This window comes from Ornithorhynchus anatinus, chromosome 9, assembly GCF_004115215.2.
Source record: "Ornithorhynchus anatinus isolate Pmale09 chromosome 9, mOrnAna1.pri.v4, whole genome shotgun sequence".
Taxonomy (NCBI): Eukaryota; Metazoa; Chordata; class Mammalia; order Monotremata; family Ornithorhynchidae; genus Ornithorhynchus; species Ornithorhynchus anatinus.
Genome location: NC_041736.1, coordinates 55809643 through 55829428, shown reverse-complemented (window position 1 = coordinate 55829428; position 19786 = coordinate 55809643). Strand labels below are relative to the sequence as shown.

At 50.7% G+C, this 19786-nt stretch overlaps 1 long non-coding RNA gene across 1 annotated transcript in view; it reads left to right on the top strand.

Moving 5' to 3' along the window:
* Positions 1 to 2367: 2367 nt before the first annotated feature.
* The window catches only part of LOC114814183, a 35836-nt gene continuing 18417 nt past the window's right edge, over positions 2368 to 19786 (top strand). Inside the window, exon 1 of the long non-coding RNA XR_003761934.1 lies at positions 2368 to 2759. This is a non-coding gene — a long non-coding RNA (uncharacterized LOC114814183). The remainder of the gene's footprint in view (positions 2760 to 19786) is intronic.

Below are 19786 nucleotides of genomic sequence, written 5' to 3'. Positions count from 1 at the left end.
CGCGAGCGCTCGGTCCGGCGCCCCGCACGTAGCGAGCGCTCCGTGAATACCGTCGAACGAATGAACGAGTGGGAGAGCGCTCGGTTGCGGGGTGTGTTTGAGGGCAAGGGGGGGTGTGTGTGTGATTGGAGGGGGCGTGCGTGTGCGTGTCTGTGCGTGTCTGTACGTGCGTGTGGGACTGTGCGGGGACGGGGGAAAGGGGAGGCCGTTCGGCGGGGCAGGCTCGAGGCGCGAGGGGCGAGGGGCAGGCGTGGAGGGCCCACCCACTCATCCGTTCATCCGTCGATAGTATCTGTCGAGCGCCGACTCTGTGCAGGGCACCGTACCAGGCGCTTGGAAAGTACAATTCGGCAACAGACGATCCCTCACCCGGCGACGGGCTCACGGTCTCATCGGGGGAGACGGCCGGCCGGAGACGGGACCACGTAATCGCCACGGATAGAACGAAGGGGACGGACGCCTCGTTCACAAAATAAACGGGGTCATAAAAATATACGCGAACTCACTCCACAGTATCTAGCGAGCGCCGACGACGGGCGGAGCGCCGGACCGAGCGCTCGGAACCGACGGTCCGGCGACGGAGAGGGACCGTCCCCGCCCGGCGCCGGGCCGGCGGTCTCATCGGGGGAGAGGGACGGACACGAGGGAGACGGGGGTCATCGCGACGAACGGGACGGAGGGGACGGACACGTTCGCAAGGTAAGGGGGGGTCATGAAAATACGTCCAAATGAGCAGAGCGCCCAGGGGACGGAGAGGGGGAGGGGCAGGGGGAGAGGGGGCTCGGCAGAGGGGAGGCGGAGGGGGCGCAGAGGGAGAAGGGGAGGTCGGTGTGGGCGGGCCTCCCGGAGGAGGCGACCTCTCGCTAGGGCTTCGAAGAGGGAAAGGGAGGGAATTTGGCGGAGGCGAGGAGGCGGGGCGTTGCGGGGCGTTGCGGGCCGGCCGGAGGGCGCGGGCCGGGGGCCGGCGGCCGGCCGGGCGGGAACGGGGGCCGGCGAGGAGGGGAGCGGGGCCGGGGGACGGAAGGGGCGAGCCGGGCGGGAGAAAGGGAGAAGGGAGGACAGGGAGGAGCGGGCGAGGGCCCGCACGGCCTCGAAGCCCAAGGTGAGAAGTGGCACGTGGGGCTGTGGGAGCGGGGACGAGGGAGGGAGGGAGGGACGGAGGGAGGGAGGGAGGACACCGGGAGACGGCAGGGAGAAGGAAGGAAGGCAGCAAGGCATCCGGGGATGGAGCCAGCTCTGGATTTCTGAACGCAGGAGGGAAGAGAGAGAAGAGGGGCGGGCCGGCGGTGGGACGCGCGGCCTGCCCGGAGAACCCAGAGCGGCCATGGCGGACGGTTTACCACTTGGCAGACGCCCGGGCCGCCGCCCCGCCCGGCCCCGGGGTAAGTGGCGGGAGGCCGGGAGGCCGGGCGGGCCGGCCGGCCATCGGGAGGGGCCGAGGGATGCGGGCTGAGGGGGTCGTGGCGGCCGGAGGGGCCCGCCGCCCGCCCCCCGCCTCCCGCGGCCCGGCCCCGCCCCCCGCCCCCCGCCGCTTTGGCCTCCCGACTCTGCACCGAGGGGGAGCGGCGGGCCGAGGTGGCGGGGGGGGGGGGGGGGGTCTCCTCTCCCCTTCCTCCTCCTCTTCCTCTCCCCTTCCTTTCCTCCTCCACTTCCTCTCCCTTTCCCCCTCCACCTTTCCTCCTCCCCCTCCTCTCCTCCTCCTCCTCTCCCTTTCCTCCTCCACCTTTCCTCCTTCTCTTCCACCTTTCCTACTCCTCCTTCTCTCCCTTTCCTCCTCCCCCACCTATGCTCCTCCTCCTCCTCCTCTCCCTCTCCTCCTTTCCTCCTCCTCCCCCTCTCCCCTTCCTCCTTCTCCTTCTCCTCCTCTTCCTCTCCCTTTCACTCCCCTTCACCTTTCCTCCTCCCCCCCCCCCGTCCTCCTCTTCCTCCTCCTCCTCCCCCTCCTCCTCTCCCTTTCACTCTCCTCCAGCTTTCCTCTTCCACCTGCTCCTCCACCTTTCCTCCTCCTGCTCCTCCTCCTCCTCCACTTGTCCTTCTCCTGTCCCTTTCCTCCTCCTCCTCTCCCTTTCACTCTCCTCCACCTCTCCTCCTCCTCTCCCTTTCACTCTCCTCCACCTCTCCTCCTCCTCCTCCTCCTCCTCCTCCTCCTCCTCCTGTACCCTTCCTTCTCCTCCTCCTCCCCTTCCTCCTCCTGTACCCTTCCTCCCTCTGCCTCCCTTTCCTCCTCCTCCTCTGCCCCCCTCCCCCCGTCCTCCTTTCCCTCTCCTCCGCCCCTGGAGGGGGGGAGCGCCTGTGGAGCACCTCCCCCTCCCCCCACCGCCGTGCGGCCCGGGCACCCTCCCCGCCCGCTCTGCGCCGCGGGCATCGTGCTCCCCTGGGCCCGCTCCGACTCCGAGCTCCCGAGGCCCCGGCCGCACGGCTCCCCGGGGACCTCGCGACCCGGGCGTGGACCGGGGTGTCCGTCCCACGGACGAGGGACGGCGGGGAGGTGTGGGCTGATCCGTTGGCGTGAGTTTCGGAGCCTCCCCCGGCCCCGCTCCCCGGCTTGCCCGTGCCCTTCCTTCCTTCCTTCCCTCCCCGGGGGGGGCTTGGGCAGTGGAAGGGGAAGGGCCTGGGGACGATCCTGACGGTATCAGCCCTCTCGGCCCTTGGGGTGGTGGAGGGAGATTCGGTGGGACCGAGGCCCGGTGAGCCCCGCGTCGGAGGCGCGGTACGGCTGCTCCCCGAAACCTGCTCGAGCTGAGGCGGGATGCTCCCAGGTAGGATAAACCCTCAGCTCGTCGGGGGCGGGGACCGTGTCTGCCGACTCTGTTGTCTTGTACTCTCCCAAGCGCTTTCTCCAGCGCTCCGCACGCGGCGGGTGCTCGATAGCTACCGCTGATTGATTGCCAGGCCCGGGGGTTCGGGTGGAGACGGGGACGCGGCTCGGGCCGCCCGTTTCCGTCCCGCGAGCGGACGGGCCGTCGACGAGACGGGCGGCGGATCCTCCTGGCCCCTTCCGTTCTTCCGTTGGCCTCGCGCGCTCATTTCCAGCTGCCTCCGTGCCCTCGACTCCGGAGTGCCCGGAAACGCCAGCGAAACTCGGTCACGGACGCTTTCCCTTTTCCCTCCGTCCGGTTCTTCCTTTCGCCGTTTCCGGTTCGGTCCCCGAGTGGAGGCTGATCCGTTTCCTTTCGGCCTCCCCTTCCTCCAGCCCCGGATTTACGGAGAGGTGAGAGCCGCCCGAGATCCGAGCGGCGTGGCCAAGTGGATAGGCCCGGGAGTCAGGAGGTCGTGGGTTCTGATAGCGGCTTCTCCACTCGTCCGCTGTCACCCTGGGCGGGTCGCTTCACTTCTCTGTGCCTCGGTCACCTCATCCGTAAGAAGAGGATTAAGACCGTCGGCCCTGTTTGGGACAGAGAACGTATCCAACCCGATCGACCCGTCCCGTGCTCAGTGCTGCGCCTGGCACGTAGCGAGCGCCTGACGAGTACTATTTCCAAAAAAAGTCAGTCGTCTGAGGTCGCAGAGGCCGGTGGACAGAGCCGGTAGTAGAATTCACGTTGCCCGGGACCCAGGCCCTCACACGCAGGGGTGGATTTGCAACTCAGTCAATTTCGATTGTCATCCTGGCTGGAGGCGGGAGGCCAGACTCCCTGAACTCTTGAAATTCTTTCCGATTTCCGCTATTCGGTGATGCAGATCGGAAGGAACTGAGCAGTTAAATTGTTAGGAAGACCAAAATTTGACCCCGCTGGGTGCATTATTATGAGATTGAAGATTCTTCAGTAACAGAAGTCAGCGACGAGGTTCACGTTTCAAGGTTCAGACGCTTCGGGAAGCCTGACTCGGGCAGGTTCGCTGCCGAGAGTCCGCGACGATTGAAAACGGGATGAGTCGAGCGAATCGTATCCCGTATCACTTCAGCCACTTCCTACGTCATCGAGCGTTAAAGACCTTAATCGGGACGAGAGCCGTCTCGTTTCCCCCTGTCGTAACCTCCGTCCTAGGAAGTTCCTGGCTGCTGGACTTAGTTTCTTAAGGAGACCTAGAAGAGTCTCCACTTTAGAGATCTTCAAAACCGCTCCCGGGTCCGAGCGCCTTTTAGTCGAAAGTATTCCTTCGTGTAGCGTAGCTCTCGTTTTCTCAGCACCTGTTGCCTGGGGGGGGGGCTGTCTACCCCAAGATCCGCAGAGAAAGCGACCCAAACAGCAGGCAAGGCGAAGCCTTTAAAGTCAGTAGAGGAATCTCTTCCTCACGTGCTTCTTCCTGATGGATCGCGCCCTGGCAGTCTTGCTTGCTCTGATAGCCTCCTCCACACGCTGACTCTGAAGTACCCAGGCTTAGAACTGTGTGTGTCTCAGAGAAGTTTGCTTGTGTGTTTATTGAGGCCCACGTATTCGGTACCGTGTCGCTTGGTCTAGCTTTACCCCCTTCTCTCCCTGGGTATTGGACAGAACCTCCGCCGGAGTGTTTGAGAAATATCTAGACGCACCGCGACTTTTTCTCTGGTTCCTCCATCCCTAACCCTGGTAGATCAGCTTTCCCTGAGGGCCATGTAAATCGTGGTTTTTTTGGACGCGGGACTCAAGGTACGTACTTCTGTTCATTCATTCAAGATTATTTGTTGACCGCTTACTATGTGCACGGCACTGTACTAAGCGCTTGGAATGGACAATGCGGCAACAGATACTTCTGTTACTTCTGTAACAAAGAGTGGCAGCTACACGATCCAGACATCCATGAAGGTGAATGTGACTGTGGCCTCTGTCTCCACTAGCGTGGAATTGGAGGTTAAAGTAGAAATTCCTCTTGGAAAATTCATTTAGAATCTAATCTATCCCAGTTCCTAGCGCAGTTACCCCCGTTTGGGACATTTTAACCGTTGTGTTTTCTATTGACGATTTTCCGATTTTTTAATTAACGATGGGGCTTGTTAAATGCTTACCGTGTGCCAAGCACGGGCTTTGGAGTCAGAGGTCATGAGTTCGAATCCCGGCTCGGCCACTTGCCAGCTGTGTGACTGTGGGCGAGTCACTTCACTTCTCGGTGCCTGTTACCTCATCTGTAAAATGGGGATGAAGACTGTGAGCCCCACGTGGGACAACCTAATAATAATAATAATAATAATGATGGTATTTGTTAAGCGCTTACTATGTGCCGAGCACTGTTCTAAGCGCTGGGGTAGACACAGGGGAATCAGGTTGTCCCACGTGGGGCTCACAGTCTTCATCCCCATTTTACAGATGAGGTAACTGAGGCACAGAGAAGTTAAGTGACTTGCCCACAGTCACACAGCTGACAAGTGGCAGACCTGGGATTCGAACTCATGACCTCTGACTCCAAAGCCCGTGCTCTTTCCACTGAGCCACGCTGCTTCTCAACCTGATTCCCCTGTGTCTACCCCAGCGCTTAGAACAGTGCTCGGCACATAGTAAGCGCTTAACAAATACAAATACCGACACTGTACTGAGGGCTGGGGTAGATACAAGATTATCAGGTTCCACCTGGGATTCACAGTCTAAGTAGCGCGGAGAGCAGGTATTGAACCCCCATTTTCCAGATGAGGGAACTGAGGCACAGGGAAGTTAACTGACTTGTCCAAAGTCACCAGAGGGCAAGTGACGGAGCTGGAATTAGGACCCAGGTCCCCTGAGTCCCGGCCCCCTGCTCTTTCTTCTAGGCCATGCTCCTTCTCTAATTCTCATCGGTTGCCTCAGCAGTTTATGAAATGTGCCGGGCCCGATCGATTATCATCTACCTATCAGATGATCGATTTTGGATATCGAGTGCTCAGTCTTGGCTGAACACTGAACCAAGAACCTGGGAGAGTCCGGTGGAGAATGTGGTGTTCCCTGCCCACTTCAGTCACTAATGCCGGGACTCGTTCGTCCTTTCCCAGTTTGCAGAGTCGGACAGAATCACGGCAGAGTGGTGTACTCGTTAAATTCAAACGAATATGTGTGAGACGAGTTTTTGGTAGTGGCTAATTTCCAACCGCAAGAATAGGTTTTCCAGCACACCGGCATAGCTTCGACTTCAGATAGGATCCAGGACTGTATACATTTGTATTTGTATATAGTTGTTCTTCCTTTTCGGTCAATCAGTGGTATTTATTGAGTGCTACATTTTACATCCGTTTCACCCTTTGTGTGTGTGCCCCGTATGTCTATTACGGCATACCGTTACGCGTGATTCACATAACCGAGCACAAGCACGCACATACACGCGCGCTATTTTTGCAACGCTTCTTATGGCCAGTGAAATGGTCTTGCGGTTCCGTTGTCTATCCCGAGCGCTCAATTGTTGGGTAGGGATGGTCTCTATCTGCTGCCGAATTGTACTTTCCAAGCGCTTAGTACAGAGCTCTGCACACAGTAAGCGCGCCATAAAGATGACTGAATGAATGAATGAATGCATTTCATTTATTAGGCACTCAATAAACGCCATTACTACCGTTAGTAGAGACAGCTACCGAAACACTCTGCGTCTTTAGGCCAAACGCAGTATTGGGTTCTTTGCGAGTTTTGTGTAGGCTTTGTTTTGGCAGTGAAAACCGGTCTCGGCTGTGTAAAACAGTATGTAGAAGATCGGGAAAATCATTCGAGTTAATAGTAACAAAAACACCCTATTGATCAAGTCTTTATGATGTAGTAAGCACTCCGATAAACACTGGGGTAGATACAAAAAAAATAATCCCACCTGCCCCTCTTCCACCAAGGGTTCGCAATCAGAGAGGGATGGAGAGTAGGTCTCTTATGCCTACTATACAGATGAGGAACCTGAGGTTCAGAGAGGTTAAGTGGCTTGCCTAATGTCACCCAGAAGGCCAAGCGCCGAGCTGGGCCTAGAACCCAGGTCTCCTGACTCCCAGCCCGAGGCTCTGTCTACTGGCCGAGTTGGATCCCGTGTCAATTTTAAAATGAATCCACGGGAGTTTATTTCTTACCTTGGGATCTGTCTGTTGCCAATCTTAGTCCATAGAATACCACAGAAAGCTCAAAACTTTCTCCTTGATATTTTGAATTGGGAAAGAATTTTTAAAAGCACCATCCTCAGACAGCACAGCAGCCTAGTATACAAGAACCCAGGATACAAATGTATTCACAGTATATACGGACCCCTGATACGTGAACCTGGGTGGTTTCGGGTCTTTGGTCTGTCGGATTTCCCGACAGAGTCAGAGGCAAACAGTCGTCCTTTTCGTTTCCACTAGGGCACGGTGAGAATCTCACTACACTTCCTCAGGGTAGAATGAAAGGCCCCTCTGATCACCGGTTCCCAACCGACACCCCCATATCGCAATCTTTTTCATTAAGCTCCAACAGAATGAGGATTTAACGCACGGGCGGTACCGTCTTTCCCCCGAGGTTCTGCAGCCCGTAATCGCAACTTGAAAATGGCTTCGAATTAATTGTGGCAGCAAAGTGGACACGGAGGTTTGAGGCTCGGCAAGACTTCTTAACAAATAACTTACCCGTAACTTTGTTTTACAATTTAAATTGACCTGACAGTTTCCAGCTCATGCACCTCTAACCATCGGGAGCCCAGTTTGGAAGCAGCGATGGGCTGGGGAGTGAAGGGTGGAAGGGGAGGGGTGTTGGTGTCTAAAGTTATTTGGTAAAATGTTCAGTGTTTTCCACCTCCTCCAAGGGATTGCTACTCCGGGGAAAATTCCTGGTCGGGGAAGTCCCTGAGAATGAGAAAAAACACCAAAAAAATACACAGTAAAACAGGCAGAGGAGAAGAGGATTGAAATTTTCAGCTCCTTCCTGGCTGGCCTTAGGGTACGAGACCCGAGATCGCGAGAGGAGGGGGGGTGTTCCTTGAGCCAGCGAATCCATCTGTTCTCTATCCCCCTCTCGGCTGTTCTTTCTCCACCACTTTTTGCCCTTCCCATCCAGGGTGAATCCAGGTCACGCTCTTTCACTATTGCTTTCCCTTTCCCGCATCTCCAAGCTCTGAGCTCCTTGTGGGCAGGGAACATGTCTACCAACTCCCCCAAGTGCTTGGTATAGTGCTCCGCACACAGTAATTGCCCAGTAAATCCCATCGATGGAAGGATCGATGCCAATGCCGTGTCGAATGTTGGAAAAATCCATTTTTGACCAGAAGGCAAACAGGGCAGAGCTGGAATCAGCAGCTGACTGTTAAACAGTTCTGCTGATCTGTATGATTGCTCCAAAAGGAACTAGTTGCAAATGCCTTTCGGTGGTTGAGATGCAAGGCTGCTTCTGGGTGTCATTAAGGGATATGTGTGTTTGTGAGCGTTTGCCTTTCACGCGGGCGTCGGTTTTGCTCCCGTGCCCCATTGGTTTTGTCTCTGCCTTGGGTGGGTAACAGCCGATATCACACCTTAACTAAAATCATGTAAATCAGAGCGTTCTCCCCGCTATCTCTGTTACCACTCTCAAAGCACCTCTGTGACCTAAATTCTGCCCGTATCCTGTAGTTGTAAAAATTGGGATTTCACACATAGGTGAACCCACCTCCCGGAATTCCACCTCTCACCGAAGCAGCCCTCTGTCGTTTCAGGCAAATCTCTCCTCTTTGCAGTTTTGGCACAGTTGGAAACCCTGGCCAACAAAGAGACAGCACGAACAACATGCCGGCCTGGAATTTTTCGCTGTTTTTATTACAGGTTCTAGGTTTCAGATGAACGGGAGCCTCCCATGGCTTTTATGGCAGGATATTAAATTCCAGCCCCTGGCAGGCGACGCCCGCTCTCTTCCCGGCACTCTCGAGTCAGCGGTCGGCCGAGGGGGACTCTAATGCGATGCACGTATTGGGCTTCTCTCTCCGTGAGGATGAAACATTTGGGAACCCACTCGCTCCTTGAAGGTATTCCACCTACGGCGTCTTGTCTCGACAGTAGCTTAGCGTTAGTAAATGCAGCGAGACCTCCGACGTTGCGGCATCTCGGCTAAGCTCTGGGAGTCAGTTGCCACAGAGAGACCGGCGTGGGGCCCTGCGGTCAAGAACGGAACGGCTCTTTTTGAGCGGGATCTTCGGATAGATGGAGACGGGGAGGCAAAAACAAAAATGCCACGGGCTCCTGGAGATAAGAAATATGACCTCGCGCTTGGAAAGAGCCCGGCATTGGAAGTCGGGAAACCTGGGTTCCAGTCTGAGGTTAGCCACTAGCCTGCTCTCTCAACTTGGGCAAGTCCTTTAACCTCTATTTCCGCGTTTGTAAAATGGGGATAAGATATCTATTCTCTCGTCCTCTAAGGTGGTGATCCCGATGTGGAACAGAGACTGATTATCTTTTTTTTTTGTAACCGCAGCCCTGGTTCAGTGGATAGAGCACGGGCCTGGGAGTCAGAAGGACCTGGGTTCCAATCCCATCTCGGCCACATGTCTGCCGTATGACCTCGGGCAGGTCACAACTCAGGAGATTAAGGGTGGGAGCCCCACGTGGGACAGGGACTGTGTCCAACCTGATTATCTCGTATCTTAGATCAGCGCTTGGCACATAGTGAGTGCCTGACAAGTACCGTGATTATTCAATGTTATTATTAGTAAGTGCTTAATGAATGCCATCATCGTTATTGATTACAGCATATCCTCCCGGAGAGAAAGAAAACTCCCCGGAATGACACTCGTTAAAAGAACAGAAAATGCGCAGGAGGAGGAGATACTTGATTCCGTCCTAACTTATCCACCCATCCTATCCTGCCCCTATCTTTGAACTGGTTTCAGAGGGCGTGGCAATATAGGCCCGTCTTTTAAACCCAATTCGGAGCCCTGTGTCCGAGGTAGACAAAATGTTCTCCTTCCCCCCGGCCGCCCTTTTGCAGAGAACTCACCGTCTCGCGTCCCTGGCTTGCGAACACTTGCTGCACCTGGCAAGCGGGATTTTCCAAAGAGTCACCGCCCCGTATCGGGCAACTGATCCTGGGGCGAAAAGTCTCCACGCCAGCTTGCGGAAGCACGATCGAATAAATGATCCCCATTTTTAAAAAATCCACGATTACGTATGGATGTGATAATCTGTAGCAGCACCATCAGATAAATAATACATATTTAAAAAATTTCTGTAATTACATGTTTACCCGATAGGCCAGAACAGCTCTGTCCCAAGGAGCTGTTACAGACTGAGTAAATAATACATGTTTTAAAGTCCATAATTACATATGTAAACGATAGACTATCGAGTAAATAATGCACATTTTAAAAAGTCCATAATTACATATTTACATGATAGTCTGTAAATTCTGTAATTACTTATTTACACAATAGACCATAACAGCTGTTACAGTCTATTATGTTAACTCTCATAGAATTATATTATGGATTTAAAAAAATACCATAAAGAACTTTAGGAAATGAAATGATGGAAAACTATGGACAGAATAAAACTTCCGGTTTAGCAGCAAACCCTAAAGCAGAGCTATTTGGGGATCCAATAAGACTCCCGTCTCTGTTCTCACTGGCACCTCCCAAGTTCATTAATCGATCAGGGGTGTTTATTGAGTGTTTCCCGCAGAGCGCTGTACTGAGCGCTTGGGAGAGTACAAGAGAGTTGCTTAGGCGCGTTCCCGTCCTGTAACGAGCTCACGGTCTTCGGCGGGCGTTGTGGGGTCCACAGGGTGGTGAGATGTGAACCGGTTTGGTTGCATTTTCTTTGAAATAGCTTATTCTCGAAGGGCTATAGAAAGCATCTACTGTCGACTTGTCAAGCCTTTTGGGGTTTAGCATAATGCAATCATGTGGTAGCCCAACTAAGATTTAGAAAATAAGTCCCGTTTGGCGCGTCGTCTTCATTTATTCTTTTCTTTCCAGAGAAATCCCTGCCAGTTGAGCTTAATGATGAAGCACAGAGATATTTATCACCGTGAATACTGTGATTGCTTCCTTGATCTCTGAAAGAGGGTCATGGATCGAGGATCCGTGCAGGGCATCCTGGGGGCCGGCTGGGGAATTTATACCCAAGTTAAATGCAGGATCAGTGCAACTACATGAGACTTCTGTCCGTAATTGCTATTAAATAGCAAGGCTAAATCGAGCAAGGGAGAATCTGTCATTTAGCGACGTTGGTCCGTATATTTTCAGTAACAAAACGGTGCGAGACGAACCTCTGATCCTATTTGTTAGGTACCATTCTGCTAAGACATGTGACAGCGGGAAATAATGGAGAGCTTTTGCTCCTCAGAGAGTAGATCTGTGTAGATATTGCATGATTTTTGGTGACCTTTCATTGTTTTTTGCAGTTGAGTCGTGGGCTCGAGGCGTTTCTCAGTAGTGCCCATTTTACTGATTATTTAGAGGAGATCTCGCTCAATAGCTGGGGTTTGGGGATGGGAAAGTTCTTCTGCCAGACTACTTCTGCACCATCTGAGAAAAGGTGACCGATGAGATTTTCACTCACGGCTCTGTGGCGGGTTAATGGATTCCTAGATTTCCATTCACCTGTTAGTTCATTCGATCATTTTTCTTGAGCACTCACTGTGTGCAGAGCACCGTAAAGAGCGGTCGGGAGACTACAGTACGACAATAGACACACTCCCTGCCCACGGCGAGCTCACGGAACCATCCGAATACTTCTCGATTCACGTGCCCGACGTTTGAAGTCCTTCTTTTTCTTCAAGACGAATGATTTCCCCAACACTGGATTGCAAGCTCCTTGAGCTCGATCGCTCTGCTGACCTTCCGCCTCTATTGTACTCTCCCAAGTGTTGAGTAGAGAAGCAGCGTGGCTCAGTGGAAAGAGCCCGGGCTTGGGCGTCAGGGGTCATGGGTTCGAATCCCTCCTCGGCCACTTGCCAGCTGTGTGACTGTGGGCAAGTCACTTAACTTCTCTGTGCCTCAGTTACCTCATCTGTAAATGGAACTGTGAGCCTCACGTGGGACAACCTGATTACCCTGTATCTTCCCCAGCGCTTAGAACAGTGCTCTGCACGTAGTAAGTGCTTAACAAATACCAACATTGTTATTATTATTATTATTATTAGAGTGCTCTGCATTCCTTAGATGCTCAGGACGTACTGAGTACCGATTGGTTTACTGGCTGATGACATAAATAAAGAAGTAACTTTGAGCACGTGGTTACCTTTCATACTTGGCGACGATTCCAATGTTGGTGACATTTGTGGGTTCTTGTGTGGCTGAAGGGGTTTCATCATGTTGTGGACACACTAAAGTTGTCCTTTGTTTTACGGTCACATTTGTTGTCTGCAGTCCCCGGCAACTATTTCGCTTAGTACAGTGCTCTGCACATAGTAAGCACTCAATAAATACTGCTGAATGAATGAACGAACTATTTTTGCTTCTCTCTGTCCCTTGTTTCTCTCGGTTCTTCTGCTCAAAAAGAGTCACTTCTTTCCCAACTTCAGTGCTCAGTATCAGTCTTCCTGCTGGAGTTTTCTACGAGTTTTCAGCTGGGCTGTCGCCCGGCCCATGGTCTTGCTTGAAATATTTCCTCCGTCCCCTTGTTTCTGGTAACTTCTTCTCTCATATTCCACCCGGGGAAATTGTGGTGAGGTGGAAAGATTGTGTTTGTGATCCTGGCCCGACGCTCGGTTGCTTCATCTGGAATGTGGGGATCGATACTGTGAGCCCCGAGGGGGACGGTGACTGCATCCAGCCCGATTGGCTTGTATCCACCCCAGCGCTTAGTACGGAGCCTGGTTCATCGTAAGTGCCTTACAGATACCACAATTATTATTATTTGATGTTGAGCGTGGCCCATAAATGACCCCGTCCAAGAAGACAGAAGGGTTGGTTTGGGAGGCTGTGTGTGTGGAGCTGGGGGGGGGGGGGGGGGGCGGTGAAGACGATCAACCATAGAGCAAGTTATTCTAAACACTACCGCTTTGGAAACTTTCGGTTTAGTTCTGATTCACCACCTTTTGTACTTTATGTATCTCTTCATATCTATCTTCAGCACTTGCCTATATGTGTATATTTAACCGAACGTTCAGTTTATTTCCCTTGATTCCACTGATTTGTCCGTCTGCTTCTCCCATTAGAGTGTAAGCGCCTATGTTTTTGTGTGGAAAGAGCCCGGACTTGGGAGTCCAAGATCCCGGGTTCTAATCCCACCTCCGCCACTTGTCTGCTGTGTGACTTTGGGCAAGTCACTACATTGCTCTGTGCCTCAGTGGCCTCATCCATAAAATGGGGATTAAAAGTGTGAGCCCCGTGTAGGACAACATGATTACCCTGTATCTACCCCAGTGTTTAGAACGGTGCTTGACACATAGTAAGCGCTTAACAAATACCAAAATTATTATTATTATTATTGTACTTTCCCAAGTGCTTAGTGCAATGCATCGCTTCAGCAGACGCTCAGTAAGTAGCATTGCTACCACTAAAAATCCAGTAAAAAATGGTATTTATTGAGAGCTGACTATGTGTGGAGAACTGTACTGAGCACTTGGGAGAGTACAATAGGGAGAGTCCACAGGGAGCTTAAGGAATCTGCTGTTATTATTCTAAAAGAGCCCAAGAGAGAGGAATGTTCTTCCGAGTCTAGGCAAAGGTGTGTCTGCTCAATTCCAAGGAAGAACACATGCATATAGGAGCGTTCCTTTCATAATGCTCGACTCTGTGAGCTCGTTGTGGGCAGGGAATGTCACTGTTTATTGTTATATTGTACTTTTCCAAGTGCTAAGAACGCACTCGGCACACAGTAAGCGTTTAATAAATACGATTGAATGGACGAATGAAATGAATAATACGATGCTCTCAGTGACTTGTAATCTGTTGACTTGACTAAAGCCACCAACTATATTCCAGGTGCCTAAATAAGATCTGTAGCATCTGAGGCTTTTATGCCCGACAACCTCTTTTCTTCCCCGAATACAAGAAAGGAGGACGGTGTAAGGGAAGAATCCTGGGCGACATAGAATAATCAATCAGTAAAAGACATAGAATGAACCCTCAATCACTGAATTCAGAAATCGTGACATTATCCACTATGATTCCCCAGCTCCAAGCTCATTATCTGTGAACTGTTCCACTATCACCTTGTCATTGTCTACTTAATAATTGTGGTGTTTGCTAAGCGCTTACTATATTCTAAGCACTGAACTAACCGCTGGGGTAGATACAAGATAATCAGATCCCTCATGGGGCTCACCGTCTAAGTGGGCGGGAGAACAGGTATGAATCCCCATTTTGCAGATGAGGGAACCGAGAGACAAAGACGTCAAAGTGACTTGTCCAAGGTCACGCAACGGGCGTGTGGCCGAACCGGCGTTAGAACCCAGGCCTGGGCTCTTTCCGGTAGGCCGCACTGCTTCACTGCTTTTCTCTTTCTAGTGTTTTTATATCGTGAGGATAAGGTCTCCATTATAGGTTGCGTCTTGGCGCTTAAAGTGGATGTCACCCTTTTGAACTGCATCCTTTTCACGTGATCAGTAAATAGCCCCTTTGCTAACGTTCAGCAGCCGAGATTGAGCAACTGGTTTCTAAAGCGTCGTGCTGAAGTTTCCCAAGTTTGTGATTTAATAGCAAACAATCCCCGCCCTTGACAGCTGCGGTGTCAAATATGTTTTTGTCAGAAAAGTTATTTATTTTATATGCATTTGTTAGTTTTCTTTTATTGTTTTTTATTATAATGGAAGTTGAAGACAGAGATAGATTTCTTCCCTGCAGTGTTAACTACAGTAAGGGTTAGCATTATAGAATGTCATCTACTGCTCCTTATAATGATAAATACTTCTGTGGCTAAACATAATGTGAACCTGTATGCACTGGAAATTCTTCTCCCTTTTGGCTCTGGCAATACCTCAAGGAGAAAGCAAGAAAAATGCAGTATATTATTTCTGGAAACTTGTCGGCAATTAAATAAACATTTCGTTGGCAGTGGACACTCCGCCTTGCAACTCCATCCTCATCTACACATTCAGTATGGCTAATAATAATAATTATTATGGTATTTGTTAAGCTTTTACTATGTGCCGAGCACTCTTCTAAGGGCCGGGATAGATACAAGGTCATCAGGTTGTCCCACGTGGGGCTCACAGTCTTCATCCCCATTTTACAGATGAAGTAACAGAGGCTCAGAGAAGTTAGGTGACTTGCCCAAGGTCAAACATCAGACGAGTGTGGGGTTGGGATTTGAACTCGTGTCCCCTGACTCCCAAGCCCGTGCTCTGGTAAACTAAGGGTTTAGTTCAGGAGTGACTGTTTAGTAGGTGCTCAGGAATTGATATTGATCGTTTGTGATGCTAATCCCAATTGTAACTGTATTTCAACCCCCAATTAATTAAATTAATATCAGTACTAAGCCTCATCCCATCCTACTCCTGATCTTAACCTTAACCTAAAGGCGGGCCCACACTTCAATGATCAGAAATCAAATTTTAGAGTTTGACACTGCAGTTTAAACCAGACTGGAGAAGCAGCAGGGTGTAGTGGATAGAACCCGAGCCTGGGAGTCAGAAGAGCCTCTGCTCTAATCCCGGCTCTGCCACTTGTCTGCTGTGAGACCTTGGGCAAGTCACTTCACTTCTCTGGGCCTCAGTCATATCATCTGCAAAATGGGGATTAAGATTGTGAGTCCTCTGTAGAAGAGAGATTGCATTCAACCTGTTTAACTTGTAATAATAGTAATGATGATGGCATTTGTTAAGCGCTTCCGATGTGCGAAGCACTGTTCTAAGCACTGGGGGGAGATACAAGGTGATCAGGTTGTCCCACATTGGGCTCACAGTCTTAATCCCCATTTTACAGATGAGGAAGCTGAGGCACAGAGAAGTTAAGTGACTTGCCCACAGCTGACAAGTGGCGGAGCCGGGATTAGAACCCATGACCTCTGACTCCAAAGCCCGGGCTCTTTCCACTGAGCCGTGCTGATTCTGTACCCCCGCAGGGCTTAGTCCAGTGCCTGGCACATAGGAAGCGCTTAATAATTATCATTAAAAAAAACAACGACGATAAAAAAACCTGATTTGTTTGTAAGAGCCCTCTTTGGGTCCTATCTTTTGCTTCTCTGAAGTGTTGCCTAAATTCGTAGTGGAAGGCTTTGTACACATTATGGGCAGGGCTATGTGGAAGGAGGCCGGGCTTAGGAGTCAGGGGTCGTGGGTTCTAATCTCGGCTCTGCCACTTGTCAGCTGTGTGACTTTGGGAAAGTCACTTAACTTCTCTGGGCCTCAGTTCACTCAGTGTAAAATGGGGATGAAGACTGTGAGCCCCACGTGGGACAATGTGATGACCTTGTATCCCCCCCCAGCGCTTAGAACAGTGTTTGGCACACAGTAAACACTTAACAAACACTAAAAAAAAAAAACCAAAACAAACAAAAAAACCCCAACAACATATCTAGCAACTCTGTTATATCATACTCTTCCAAGTGCTTAGTAGAGTGCTCTGTAGCCGGTAGGCACCCATTAAATAAATATGATCAGTTGATTATTAAGTGATTAAATGATCACATTTATTTATTTATCTCTGGGGACTGCTCTCTTCAACAAACCCCCGCCCCTGCCAAAACATCCACTGCCACAGAAATAGCGATTCTGTCACTTTCCACCTACACCCACCAAGAGGTAGATTTGAAGGAAGCACCAGATTCTGCAAATAGCCAACCCAGTCAGGTGGGGCGTCCATAGCATGGAATAAGTCATCGATCCAACGTCAGCCCCTGTAGCCTCGCCTGAACACAGTGGTTAAAATCGCCCTCTCGGAAGTACCTTCTTCTGATTTAGACGATGGATAGAAATGTATATCCCGTGCATCTATATATAGACACGCGTGCTCACGAAATCACCTCCGTGGCCTGCCGTTCTCAAGGCTGATTTGCATTTAATTAAATGTGTGTCTGAACTGATGTCGAAAAGAAATAGCTAGTAGGGTATCGGAACCTGGATTTCTGTGGAAAATATTCAATACAAATGGAATATCGCGAAATTGCGTTCGGTGGTTCATAGGGAGTCTCTTATTTTGGCCCGGGTGTGAATTCGGACCTTGGGGATTATGCAACGCAGAGGAGGTAAACACGACGTCATCACCACCGCGTTCCGTTTATTACGCTCGTACCCACTGACTACTTTGGGTATATATTTACGTACCTTCAAAGTACAGGAGAACCGAGCTTCCAGAGGAAATTTAAATCGCAGGGCCAGAATACGTTTAGCTTTCCTTCATTGCTTAGCTAAATTGTTCAAAATGAGGTTTTCAGCCCAGTGCCAAACAAGGAACTCTCTGAAGTTCAATAACAATGCTAGTGAAGGCCACGTTAAAAATTCAATAGCCAAGCACTACAGCAATGACGTGGAACAGAATTTAATTCTAAGAGATGCTCTTCTAAATGCATCAAGTAAGAGAGCACTCTACAAATTAGTGGTAGAAAAGTGTCCTCTTTCCTATTTCTCATTTTTCTTCCCCGTTGCCTCTGTATTCCCTTTTAGAATTAGTCCCCTACTCCCCCCCGGACACGGTCAACTCGTGTATCAGATGAAACACTGTGGTCTAGTGCACGGGCCGCGGAGTCAGAGGACCTGGGTTCAAATCCTGGCTCCACCACTTGTCTGCTGGGTGACTTTGGGCAAGTCACATAACCTCTCTCTGCCTCATTTACCTCATTTACTGTTAAATGGGCCTCAAGATTGTGAGCCCCACGTGGGACAGGGACTGTGTCCAACCTGACTATCTTCTATCTACCCCAGCGCTTCGTACAGTGAGTGACTATCACCTGTCACATAGTAAGTGCAAAACAGATGCCATTAAAAAAAAATAAAAAGTGGTCTGACATCTCAATAATCTGTAACTAAATTTGAGGCTCAATCACAGCGCAGTTGTTAGGGGGATTAGGGTCATAAAGTTCCGGACACATTTATGCACCCTACTCCAGTTACCCCTCCCTCTTTCTACTTTTTTCCGTATCAGTAAGAGGAAGGGAACAACTAAGAAAAGATGTACTCAGAGTGTTTTTCCTCTCCCTTCTCTTTCCAGTCGAATCATAATTCCCCGCAAGACAGCGCGTCTAAGAAAGAAAAGCCCGTTTTCAATTTCTTTCAGGATTCCCACTCATTCACATTTGGTTTGCCTGGGCCGAATGTGGTTTCAGCCGGGGAAACTCAGGTTTATTATTTTGAATTAGTCCTAATTTCCCATTATACGGAGATTTAGTCCTGATAATTTTATTCTGGATACAGATCTCAGATCTCGATACGGATACGATTGCACATTCCAAGCGAGCCGTACATTCCAGGCAGTTGGTACAGTGTTCTGCACATAGTAAATGCTCAGTAAATACGATTGAACGAATCTCAAAAGGTCTCTGGACTTCCTTTATAGCAGCGTGTATATGTCTGGGGGTTGACAGGAGCGGTCACCCATCGAGCAACGGTACAGCCGTCTTGGGACCTGGACCATTGAGTGGAAGGTAGATCTGCAGGACATATCCATCCACCCCATACGGCAGTCGATCGATCGTATTTCTTGAGTGCTTCCTGCCTGCAGAGCGCTGTACTAAACACTTGGGAAAGTGCAATGCAACAGAAATGGTTGACGCGAGCGCTAGCCCCAAGTGGCTTAGGGCCTACGGGAGGAGACAGACGTTGAAATAGATCACCAAGCGGGGAAATAGTAGATAATGATCAAGGTCTTAAGGGAGGGGAAGGGATGAAGTCCTCCTCATCCAAAACACGCTGCTCAGTTTGTTTGTTTTTTAACGGGGAGACCAGCGATGGGGGGAGGGAGTATCGGGGTTGGAAAACTGTTCCTCATAAACGTAATCATTTGTGGCTTCTCCAGGAAAGAGCGAGGAGTGAAACACGGACTCTTTTGTGTGAATGGACAGTTAGGACACCTTTCTTTTGCTTCGGTGGTACTTATCCCAGGAATTATTTTAGCGCACGGCAGTCAGTGGGCCTTCAATAAATGCTACTGCTCCTGCTACGTCTCCAACTACTAGTATTAACTGTATTTGGTGAGCGCTTACAATGTGCCAAGCACTGTTCTAAGTGCCGGAGTAGATACAAGGTGATGGGGTTGGACACAGTTCCTGTCATTCATTCATTTTAGAGAAGCAGCGTGGCTCAGTGGAAAGAGCCCGGGCTTGGGAGTCAGAGGTCATGGGTTCTAATCCCGGCTCTGCCACTTGTCAGCTGTGTGACTTTGGGCGAGTCACTTCACTTCTCGGTGCCTCAGTGACCTCATCTGTAAAAGGGGGTTTAAGACCGTGAGCCTCAGGTGGGACAACCTGATTCCCTTGTATCTACCCCAGCGCTTAGTATGGTGCATGGCACATAGTAAGCGCTTAACAAATACCAACATTATTATTATTATTTATTAATTTATTCAGTCGTAGTTGTTGAGCGCTTATTGTGTGCGAAGCACAGTCTACAGTGAGCCACGTAGGGCTCACAGCCTTAATGCCTGTTTTCCAGCAGAGGTGACTGAGGCACAGAGAAGTGAAGTGACTTCCCCAAGGTCACACAGCAGATGGCTGGCGGAGCTGGAATTAGAACTCACGTCGTCTGATTCCCATGCCCACTCTCTTTCCACTAGACAGAAATACTACCACTGGAGAAGCAGAGTGGCTTAGTGGAAAGAGCCCGGGCTTGGGAGTCAGAGGTCATGGGTTCTAATCCTGGCTCCGCCACTTGTCTGCTGTGTGACCTTGGGCAAGACACTTAAATTCTCTGTGCCTCAGTTACCTCAGCGGTAAAAATGGGGATTAAAAAATGTGAGCCCCATGTGGGACAATCTGATTCCCCTGTATCTACCCCAGCACTTTGAACAGTGCTCAGCACATAGTTAGCGCTTAACAAATACCATAATTATTATGGCGACTCCTCCTCCTCTTTCTCCTCCACTTACTGTTTGCAGAGCACTGTCCTAAGCGCTTGGG